Raw genomic sequence first — 12,435 nt, 5'->3', positions numbered from 1 at the left:
ACATCATCCAGGCCAAAGCAGCCCGCTTGATTGGCACCCCATCCACAAACATACACTCCCTCCACCACTGATGCACCGTGGCAGCCGTGTGTACCATCGGCATGATGCACTCCAGGAACTCACCAAGGCTCCTTTGACAGTGCCTTCAAAACCATTACCATCTAGGACAAGGGCAGCAGATACATGGGAACACCACCACCTGGAAGTTTCCCTCCAAACCACTCACCATCCTGACTTGGAAATATATTGCAGTTCCTTCATTATCGCTGGGTCAAAATCCTGGAACTCCCTCTCTCACAGCCATGGGTGCACCTAAACCACATGGACTGCAGTGTTTTTCAAGAAGGCAGCTCATCACTATCTCCCAAGGGCAATTAGTGATGGGCAATAAATGCTGGCCTAGGCAGCAACACCCACATCCCAGGAATGAATTTTAAAAAGCTCTATGTGAATAGCCTTTTCCAGGGTGAGGTATTTCAATTCTGTTAAGGTCTTTAGTGAAACAATAATTAGAACTCCTGAATTTAAAGTATGATTGCAATAAATTTTCTAATTTGATCACAAATGTTTCACTGGTCTGTATAATAAGGATATATTGGCACAGGTGACCAAAAGCCTGGTCAAAGAGGGAGGTTTTAATGAGCATTTTAAAGGAAGAGAGAGGAAGAGTTGAAGAGATTTAGGGAGATAGGGCCTAGACAGATGGTCCCTTCACCATTGTGAATTCACTCATTTGGGAGAGTCTGCAGGGGAAAATAAAACAGGTGTACAATAAAGCATTAAAGGGTTATTGTGGTGGATTCAAGTCTTCAGGCCTGGGAGGTCCAATCAAAATGTACAGCTTTAATAGATGATGTCAACTCTACTGGCTGCGACGTTTCCCATGCAAATGGCCGATGGCTCCGTTGACAGTCATTCTTTTAAAGTGCCCCTGTTCAAGGCTGCTTGTGAGGAAATACTAAGAATACACAACACTTCGTCCCCCTTTAAATCAAAGGTCCCTGACACAATAAACAGTGTAAGACTGACAATCAATTAGCTATATGAGCAATCAATCAGCAACCACAGTCAAGAGGTCAGACATTCCACAGGTCGTTCTCTTCTGTGTGATTGTCGGCGAATCTCAGACAACTGTGTTTTAGTGCTTGCCGCAACCTCTGGTGCCTTTGGCTTGGTGTGAGCGTCGTCAGTGGTTATCTTAACCGGAGACGAGGTTGACTCAGTGTTTGACTTGCAGTTGAGGTGCTGTTTTCCCCAGTTGATTTGGTTAATGTCAGGTTCTTGGGAAGGTCTAGGTTGTTTCCTTTTTATTTAAATTTAGACATGGCTTCTCTTCATCTGTGGGCTTTATGTTGGTAAACCTTCACCCCAGCATCATAAGTTGGTGCGTCACATGCTAGTTGCAGGGATAAATTTGGATCAAAATGTGTCAGAACTTCTGACTTGAGGAGCACCTCTTTGGCTTGCACTAATGCTCTCTCACATTGATCCCCAATAGGTTTTTATTTTGGCACAGTAGGTTTTTATTTTGGCACAGTAGATTTTGCAGTAGTAGCCAGGTGAGGGACAAACCTAGTAATTTAGTAAGCTCAAGAAAGATCGAAGTTGTCTGACATTTTGAGGTACTGGTGCCTCAGCAATGGATTTGACTTTCGAAGGCGACTGAAGCAGTTCCTTGACGTCGATGACATGAAGATTGAAGAAATTCACATTTGTCTTTTCGGACTCTTAATTCATAATCTTCTAATCTCTGGAGTGTGGCATCCAGGTTGCAGAGATGTTCGTCCTCTTTCTTCCCAGTAACCAAGATGTCATCCTGGTAACACTGGACTCCGTCTAATCCGCTTAAGATTTGGTCCATGGCTCATTGGTCCAACGATGGCACTGAAGTGATGCCAAATGGTCATCTTTTGGATCAAACTAACCCTTTGTGTGTCACAATCATCAATAATTGTTATGAATCTTTAAAAAAAAAAATTTAGAGTACCCAATTCTTTTTTTTCCAGTTAAGGGGCTATTTCACAGTAACTTCATTGAAGCCTACTTGTGACAATAAGCGATTATTATTATTATTATTATTTAGCGTGGCCAATCCATCTGCCTTGCAGATCTTTGGGTTGTGGGGGCGAAACCCACGCAGACACGGGGAGAATGTGCAAACTCCGTACGGAGAGTGACCCGGGACCGGGATTCAAACCCGGGTGCTCAGCGCTACAGGCAGCAGTGCTAACCACTGCACCGCGTGCCACCCTCGGGACTCCTGTTCTGACCAGCCATTCTAATTATGACTCTACCTTAGGTCTGATTGCATACTGCACTGACTAGCCTTTAAGCATCTCCCATGACTTTCCTCCTTGATCTTCAGCTTCACTGAGATATCCTTCATGCTTTCCAGCTCACTGTTGAAGACATGTCTCTTCAAGATTTTAAGTAGGCCTGATTTGGAATCTGTCATGAGATTTACCTCGGCCCAATTTAATCTGATATCTTCAAGCCAAGTTCTTCCAATAAGTGCTAGATACTTTCCTTTGATTATGTGCAAGGACAAATCTGCTTTTTGCCCATTTAATTGCTCTGGTACATCTATACGGCCCCTCAATGGAACTACTTATCCAGTGTAGATTTTAAAAAAATTAAATTTAGAGTACCCAACTTTTTTTCCAATTAAGAGGCAATTTAGCGCGGCCAATTCACCCAGCCTGCACATCTTTGGGTTGTGGGGGTGAGACTCACGCAGACATGAGGAGAATGCGCAAACTCCACACGGACAGTGACCCGGGGCCGGGATCGAACCCGGGTCCTTGGCGCTATGAGGCAGCAGTGCATCCAGTGCAGATTTTTAACACTATCTTCGAGGGTTACAGAGCATTGTGTTGGAGCTTTTCTTGATAAACAGTCTCCTGCACTAGCGAGACAGCTGCCCATGTGTCCACCTCCATCTTCACCGGCTCACTGTCCAGTAATGGAGTGAGCCAATATCAGTTTGTTGCATCAGCAGCAGCTATTGCACTTAATGACAGTTCACCTTCGGACTGTAAATCGAATTCCTTCCCGCTTCCATTTTGGACCACGTGAACACTTTTTCCTTAATTCACTTTGCCATTTGTTTTATTCAGTTCTTGCTTCCTGCAACTTTTGCCTGAAATGTGTTTATTTTTCCAACGAGCATGTGCAATGCGGCCCTTCCTGCCACAATTTCAGCACAGGATGTCTTTGCACCAACAATCTGCTGCTGAGTGCCTGGTATTTATACGCCTATGGCAAGTGCAGGTCTGTGTTTTGTTTGAGTTTCAGCTGATATCTTGTGAATTCTTGCGCTTGCACTCAACTGTTGAGCTTCTTTGGCTGCTAATTCCATGGATACAGCAACTTCCAAAACTTTCTTTAAGGTCAGGTTGCTTTTGGTTCACAACTGCTTTTGAACAGCTTCGCTCCTGAAACCACACACTAATCTATCTCTGGTGGTATCGTTTAACACATCCCCAAATTCGCAATGTTCAGTCAGTCTTTTCAGCGTAGCTACAAACTGCGTAATCGATTCACCTTCTCTTTGGTTGCTCTTATGAAACCTAAATCTTTCTGCAATGACTTGGTGAGCAGTGGCCCTGCACATTTTCTACTAATTCTTTGTATGTTTTTGTGCCTGGCTTTTCTGGCTGCACCTGATTCCTAAGGAGGTTAAATGCGCCCCCGCCCCCCCTCTCATTATGCTCAGGAGTGCTGGGACTTTTATATCTGCTGCTATCTTGTTAACTTGAACAAAATAGTCGAATTGTTCTGTATACGAGCTCCATCACTCTGTATTCTCGTCAAATGGTCCCACGGCGCCAAAATCTTCTGCCATCTGTCTCTGTGGAAGGACCTGCGTGTGCACAATGTGTCATGAATTGTTTGCACTACCTTGTTTTCTTTCTCCCCAAAGCTAGGCACAACTCAAGCTCAGCCTGTTTTCCTTTATGTTTTGCAGCACCACAGTTCTAAATTTGTTGCTGCAGGGTGTCGTGTTGGGTGTTCTGGTTTACAAACAAGCCAACAATGCTGGAAGTGGTGTAACGCTATTTTATTAACTGTTCAACTATGCTAACATACTGTAAACGTGGGTATAAGCAATGCCAGCTTAACTGTGGACCCTTTCCTATCACTAGCTATGGTGAGGCACTCAGCACATGGTGAATGTCTGTGATGCAGGCTGTGAGCTCTGTGCTCTGAGCTGGCTGCTGCTAGAATGAGCGGGAACTCTCCTGTCCCCTGTCTTTATAGTGCTTCTGCTCTCACTGGTGATTGGCTGCGGTGTTATGTATGCTGGTTGGTCCTACTGCATGTCCATCAGTGTGTGTATGTGATTGCACCATAATGTACTGATGTATATTATGACATCCCCCTATTTTACAAAGAACATGTGCCTATGTGAGAATAAATAACGTGTAATGAGTGTATCTGACCATGTGTGTGCAGTATTTACATAACTATGTACATGAGGCTAGTCTATATACACGGGAAGGTGCCTGGTGCAGAGAAAAGAAACAACAAAACTAATAACGAATGCTATAAACAAACTAGTGAAATGCTGAAACAGGATGAAAGAACAAAGCATCGAGTCCAACATTGTAAGGCTCATAAATCAAGTCTCTAAGGTGGGCGACGAATTCGGGTTGACCGCATCAAGGGTGGGTCAGGAGCCACCAGCTGAGGATCAGGCCAGGCCACGGCCAAGCTCTACAAAGTCCAGGTTGGGGACAACAGGAGGGCGTGGCACCGGTGGAGGATCACGTAGCGAGCGTGGAACCAGACGAAGGGCACGCCGATTGCGGCGGCGAATGGAGCCATCAGGCAGACGAACCAGGAATGAGCGGGGAGCCACCAGCCGAAGAACCACAGCAGATGCAGACCAGCCACCCTCCGGAAGCTGGATTCGGACGTTGTCACCTGGCGCCAGAGCAGGAAGATCAGTCGCTCGAGCGCCATGTGCCGCCTTGTGCTGCACGTGAGACTGTTGCATCCGCTGAAGGACCGGAGCATGGTTGAGGTCTGGGACGTGAATGGTGACAGGCCTGTGGACAGTGGAGCCGAGCGATAGACCAGCAAGGCGAGGCAGAAGTCGGATCCTGCATCAGCAGCCTTGCAGAGGAGCCTCTTTACGATGTGGACGCCCTTTTCTGCTTTGCCATTTGACTGGGGGTGGAGGGGACTGGACGTCCCGTGTACAAAGTTGTACCTGCTGGCGAAGTTAGACTATTCCTGGCTCGCGAAGCAGGGGCCATTGTCCGACATCACAGTGAGTGGGATGCCGTGACGAGCAAAGGTCTCTTTTTTAAAAAAAAGATATTTATTAAGAATTTTTAAACAAAAATTTTCACCCTGACAAACAATCCCCCCCGGGTTGCTGCTGCTGCTGGCCGACCTTCATCTAACGCTCCGCGAGATAGTCTAGGAACGGTTGCCACCGCCTGTAGAACCCCTGCGCAGACCCTCTCAAGGCAAACTTTATCCTCTCCAACTTGATAAACCCTGCCATATCATTTATCCAGGGAGCAAAGGTCCCTTTGCAGGCACGGATAACAGCCGATGACGTGATGTCGTGCAGGCGTACAACCTCGGGATAGCTGGGAAAATAATCAACTATGAGAACATAGTCCCTGCCGAGCGCATGGAACAGGTCCACGCCTACTTTAGACCAAGGGGACGTGACCAACTCATGGGGCTGAAGGGTCTCCCGTGGTTGGGCCGGCTGGAACCGCTGACATGGGGGCAATTGAGCACAATGTTGGCAATGTCCTCATTTATGCCAGGCCAGTAGACAGCCTCTCGGGCTGTCCGTCGGCACTTCTCTACGCCGGGATGGCCCTCGTGCAGCTGCTCTAAAACCAGGTGATGCATGCTGTGTGGGATCACGATGCGGTCCAGCTTCAGGAGGACGCCATCAACGACTGCCAGATCGTCTCGAATATTATAGAACTGCGGGCATTGTCCCTTGAGCCATCCGTCAGTCATGTGGCGCATCACACGTTGTTGCAGGGGGTCAGCCGCAGTCTCACGGCGAATGTGGGTTAGGCATTCATCCGTGGCTGGCAGATTGGCGGCCGTGAAGGCCACATGGGCGTCGAGTTGGCAAACGAACCCCTCTGGGTCGGACGGCGTGGTGACTGCCCTGGACAGAGCGTCGGCTATGATCAGGTCATTACCCGGTGTGTACACGAGCTGGAAATCGTATCTCCGGAGCTTGAGCAGTAGGCGAGGGGTCATGTCATTGAGGTCTTTTTGGATGATGCCGACCAGCGGGCGATGGTCGGTCTCCACAGTGAACTGGGGAAGGCCATACACGTAGTCATGGAACTTGTCGACACCGGTCAACACGCCTAGGCACTCCTTCTCGATTTGCGCATAGCGCTGCTCTGTGAGGGTCATGGCCCGTGACGCATAGGCAACAGGGGCCCATGACGAGGCGTCATCTTGTTGCAGGAGGACCGCCCCTATGCCAGATTGGTTAGCGTCCGTTGATATTTTTGTCTCCCTTGCAGGATCGAAAAACGCCAATACCGGGGCGGTGGTCAGCTTGACCTTGAGCTCCTCCCATTCATGCTGGTGGGAGGGAAGCCACTGGAAGTCCGTCGTCTTCCTAACTAGGTTGCAGAGAGCCGTGGTGTGGGAAGTGAGGTTAGGGATGAACTTTCCTAGGAAGTTGACCATTCCTAAGAACCGGAGCACCGCCTTCTTCTCCGCTGGCTTCTGCATGGCCGTGATGGCTGCCACCTTGTCCGCATCCGGCCGCACACCCAACCGGGAGATGTGGTCTCCTAAAAACTTGAGTTTGATCTGGCCGAAAGAACATTTGGCTCTGTTGAGGCGCAGGCCTTGGTCCCGTACTCGCTTAAAAACGCATTGGAGGCAACTGATGTGCTCCTGCGGGGTGGTGGATCAGATGATGATGTCATCCACATAGACACGCACACCCTCGATGCCCTCCATCATCTGCTCCATGATGCGGTGAAACACTTCAGATGCTGATATGATTCCAAATGGCATTCTATTGTAGCAATACCTGCCAAATGGGGTGTTGAAAGTACACAGCTTTCTGCTGGACTTGTCCAATTGAATCTGCCAGAAGCCCTTTGATGCATCCAGCTTGGTGAATATGTTGGCTCGAGCCATCTCGCACGTGATCTCCTCACACTTGGGGATAGGGTAATACTCCCGCATGATGTTACAATTTAAATCCTTCGGGTCGATACAGATCCGGAGCTCACCGGAAGGCTTCTTGACGCACACCATGGAACTGACCCAGTCGATTGGTTCCATCACTCTGGAAAGCACTCCTTGGTCCTGGAGGTCCTGCAGCTGCTGCTTGAGGCGGTCCTTGAGGGGTGCTGGAACTCTGCGAGGTGCATTAACCACAGGCGTGGCGTCCTGTTTGAGCAGGATTTTGTATGTGTCGGGAAGTGTGCCCATGCCTTCGATGACATCTCGGTGTTGAGTGATGTTGGCACTTAGTTGCGCTGAGGTCCGCATCTTGGAAGTCAGACGTGTCCTCTGGAGAGAGGGAATGTTCGCGCTGCACGAGGTTGAGGAGCTTGCACGCCTGTGCGCCTAGCAGGGAGTCCTTTGAGGAGCCCACACTCTCGAAGGGTAGGGTGACTTTTCGCGAGTTGTGCGTCACCTCGAGTTGGCATGACCCGGTGGCGGGGATGACGTTCCTATTCTAGTCGACCAGTTGGCAATTGGATGGAAGAATTGTTTGTTTGACCCCCAGGGTTTTAAATGCTGACCATGCGAGTAGATTGGCGGAAGCACCAGTGTCCAGACGGAATCTGATCTGGGATCGGTTGACCGTCAGGGTGGCACACCACTCGTCAACCGGATCAATGCTGTGTACCACCAGCGGCTGGTGCTTTCGATTCGGGGACAGCCTGATCTTGGTTATGACAGCGACTTGAAAATGCTCCCTGTGCTCGGTGTCACTGGTCTGCATGAAGTCAGGATCGGACTCGGTGAAGGTGGGTTGGATTGCCCGAACATTCCTGCGAGGCTGGTTAAATCGTTGTGAGTTGGCAGGCTGGGCTGTTCGACAGCAGGCAGCATAGTGGCCAAGCCTGCCACAGCGTAGGCACTGTCGCGATTTTGCAGGGCATTGCCGCTTTAAGTGAGCGGAGCCACAGTTGCCACACGTCGTGACGTCAGTGCGTTCGTTGCGCCACTGCGCATGCGCGGTACGGTCTTACAAACAAAGAACAAAGAAATGTACAGCACAGGAACAGGCCCTTCAACCCTCCAAGCCCGTGCCGACCATGCTGCCCGACTAAACTACAATCTTCTACACTTCCTGGGTCCGTATCCCTCTATTCCCATCCTATTCATGTATTTGTCAAGATTTGTCACTATCGTCCCTGCTTCCACCACCTCCTCCGGTAGCGAGTTCCAGGCACCCACTACCCTCTGTGTAAAAAACTTGCCTCGTACATCTACTCTAAACCTTGCCCCTCGCACCTTAAACCTATGCTCCCTAGTAATTGACCCCTCTACTCTGGGGAAAAGCCTCTGACTAACCACTCTGTCTATGCCCCTCATACTTTTTTTTTGACCTCTATCAGGTCGCCCCTCAACCTCCGTCGTTCCAGTGAGAACAAATCGCTCCTCATAGCTAATGCCCTCCAGACCAGGCAACATTCCAGTAAATCTCTTCTGCACCCTCTCTAAAGCCTCCACATTCTTCTGGTAGTGTGGCGACCAGAATTGAACACTATACTCAAGTGTGGCCTAACTAAGGTTCTATACAGCTGCAACATGACTTGCCAATTCTTATACTCAATGCCCCGGCCAATGAAGGCAAGCATGCCATATGCCTTCTTGACTACCTTCTCCACCTGTGTTGCCCCTTTCAGTGACCTGTGGACCTGTACACCTAGATCTCTCTGACTTTCAATACTCTTGAGCGTTCTACCATTCACTGTATATTCCCTACCTGCATTAGACCTTCCAAAATGCATTACCTCACATTTGTCCGGATTAAACTCCATCTGCCATCTCTCCGCCCAAGTCTCCAAACAATCTAAATCCTGCTGTATCCTCTGACAGTCCTCATCGCTATCCGCAATTCCACCAACCTTTGTGTCGTCTGCAAACTTACTAATCAGACCAGTTACATTTTCCTCCAAATCATTTATATATACTACAAACAGCAAAGGTCCCAGCACTGATCCCTGCGGAACACCACTGGTCACAGCCCTCCAATTAGAAAAGCATCCTTCCATTGCTACTCTCTGCCTTCTATGACCTAGCCAGTTCTGTATCCATCTTGCCAGCTCACCCCTGATCCCGTGTGACTTCACCTTTTGTACTAGTCTACCATGAGGGACCTTGTCAAAGGCCTTACTGAAGTCCATATAGACAACATCCACTGCCCTACCTGCATCAATCATCTTTGTGACCTCCTCGAAAAACTCTATCAAGTTAGTGAGACACGACCTTCCCTTCACAAAACCATGCTGCCTCTCACTAATATGTCCATTTGCTTTCAAATGGGAGTAGATCCTGTCTCGAAGAATTCTCTCCAGTAATTTCCCTACCACTGAAGTAAGGTTCACCGGCCTGTAGTTCCCTGGATTATCCTTGCTCCCCTTCTTAAACAGAGGAACAACATTGGCTATTCTCCAGTCCTCCGGGACATCACCTGAAGACAGTGAGGATCCAAAGATTTCTGTCAAGGCCTCAGCAATTTCCTCTCCAGCCTCCTTCAGTATTCTGGGGTAGATCCCATCAGGCCCTGGGGACTTATCTACCTTAATATTTTTTAAGACGCCCAACACCTCGTCTTTTTGGATCTCAATGTGACCCAGGCTATCTACACACCCTTCTCCAGACTCAACATCTACCAATTCCTTCTCTTTGGTGAATACGGATACAAAGTATTCATTTAGTACCTCACCCATTTCCTCTGGCTCCACACATAGATTCCCTTGCCTATCCTTCAGTGGGCCAACCCTTTCCCTGGCTGCCCTCTTGCTTTTTATGTACATGGCGCGGGCCTGCGCATTGCGTTCCTCCACGTCACCGTCCCCTCGTTTGGCGCGTACAAGCACGGGAGGCCTCGGAAAGCGTGCAAAATGGCCGCCCTCCTCCAGAGGGCGGCCCGGGAGGTGTTCGATTGTTTGGACCTGTTCCGCCTCATGGGGCCCTTGCCGCACCGTTTCAGCTGCCTGTATGTCGGAGTACCGGCTGGTGGCATTCTCATGCAGGACACAGGTCTCGATGGCAGTCGCTCGGGTTAGTTGCTTAACTTTAAGGAGCTGCTGACGCAGGGTGTCCGACATGACACCAAAAACAATCTGGTTGCGTATCATGGAGTCGGAGGTGGGCCCGTAGCTGCAGGATTGCGTGAGGATGCGGAGATGTGTTAAATAGGATTGGAAAGGCTCGTCCTTACCCTGCAAGCGCTGCTGGAACAGGTACCTTTCAAAACTTTTGTTGACTTCAACACTGAAGTGTGTGTCGAGTTTGAGGAGCACCGTCTTGTACTTGGTCTTGCCCTCATCGTCCGCGAATGTCAGGGAGTTAAAGATGTGGATGGCACGTTGCCCAGCCGTGGAGAGAAGAAGGGCTATCTTCCTGGTGTCCGATGCATTCTTCCTGTCCGTGGCCTCGAGGAAGAGCTGGAAGCGCTGTTTAAATATCTTCCAAATTACCCCGGGATTGCCAGCGATGCGGAGCGGCGGGGGCGGGTTGATGTTCTCCATGCTGTCGGGTGCTGGAACGCTGCGAAGTTGCAGGTAGGTCTCACAAGTGCTAGATTGCGGCCACTCCTTGTACCATGTTGTGTTGGGTGTTCTGGTTCACAAACAAGCCAACTATGCTGGAAGTGGTGTAACGCTATTTTATTAACTGTTCAACTATGCTAACATACTGTAAACGTGGGTATAAGCAATACCAGCTTAACTGTGGACCCTTTCCTATCACTAGCTATGGTGAGGCACTCAGCACATGGTGAATGTCTGTGATGCAGGCTGTGAGCTCTGTGCTCTGAGCTGGCTGCTGCTAGAATGAGCGGGAACTCTCCTGTCCCCTGTCTTTATAGTGCTTCTGCTCTCACTGGTGATTGGCTGCGGTGTTATGTATGCTGGTTGGTCCTACTGCATGTCCATCAGTGTGTGTATGTGATTGCACCATAATGTACTGATGTATATTATGACACAGGGTACTTGCAATTCACGGCTACCGAGTTTGTTTTGGGCGGAGCATGTGGCGGATTTCTCTCCAAGTTTCTTTCCTTTGGATTTTTTGGTTCCTCCGGTGGTTGCAACCGTTGTTTGGCTCCCCCATCACCAGCTTTCATGTAGCGACAATTTCAATTATTTATTCAGGTGTCTACAAACGTTGCTGGACTTTTTCTGGGGTGCTTACTAACGCTGTTCGCCTACCACTTTGCCAGTTTGAGTGATGGATTCAAGATTCAGTCTGCAGGCCTTGGAGGTCCAACCAAAATGTAGAGCAAAACAGAAGCTGTTAACACTACAGGCTGCGGGGGGGCGGCACGGTGGCGCAGTGGTTAGCAGTGCTGCCACACCGTGCTGAAGATCCGGGTTCGTACCAGGTCCCAGGTCACTGTCCGTGTGTAGCTTGCACATTCTCCCTGTGTCTGCATTTGTCACACCCCACAACCCAAAAATGTGCAGGGTAGGTGGATTGGCGACGCTAAATTGCCCCTTAATTGGAAAGAAAAGAACTGGGTACTTTAAATTAAAAACAACAAACTATCGGCTGGGGTGTTAGACTGCCCGTTTGCCCGCGCAAACGGCCGATGACGTCATCTCTGATGACCTAATGCAATTGTTCTCTTAAAGTGTCCCTGTTCAGCTACAAGGCTGCTTGTGAGGAATCACTGAAAACACTATGAATACACAACAGTTATTATTGCTCTTTCCCACTGGATGAAACTGCTCCTTTCATAACCACACAACATGTAAACATCTTTTATGCTGATTCTGAGGTCCCTGTTTCCCAGAGGGGACTAAAGTTTTCAAACTGTAATTCTCAGGAGGGGTTGCTTTTATATTTGCAGTAATATGATGCCAGACTCCCAAAACACCATCAAACGCGAAAGTAACACAGCAATTTGCAAAGATTCTGATCCACACAGCAAACTCTGCGAACCCTAGTTCTGACGTAACTTAGGTATTTCAAAATGAAATGGAGCAATGTGGCAAGGAAGAAGAAATAAACAGTAAAAAAAAATGGGTTAATTTCTCTAATGAATACAATTTATTTTGTCCCTGGCTTATCTGATCTTGTCTAACGCAGATCAATTTTGGTGCTTCATTGAATACCTACAGAGCAGATGGCCATTTCAGAAAGACATACAGAATGGCAAAGAAGGTGGGGTAGCCCTTATGGTGAAGGATGATATAACGAGAAATGATCTGGCCTCTGAACATCAGGCAGTATGGG

Source organism: Scyliorhinus torazame, chromosome 29 (genome assembly GCF_047496885.1).
Source record: "Scyliorhinus torazame isolate Kashiwa2021f chromosome 29, sScyTor2.1, whole genome shotgun sequence".
NCBI lineage: Eukaryota > Metazoa > Chordata > Chondrichthyes > Carcharhiniformes > Scyliorhinidae > Scyliorhinus > Scyliorhinus torazame.
Note: the sequence above shows the minus strand (reverse complement) of the source record.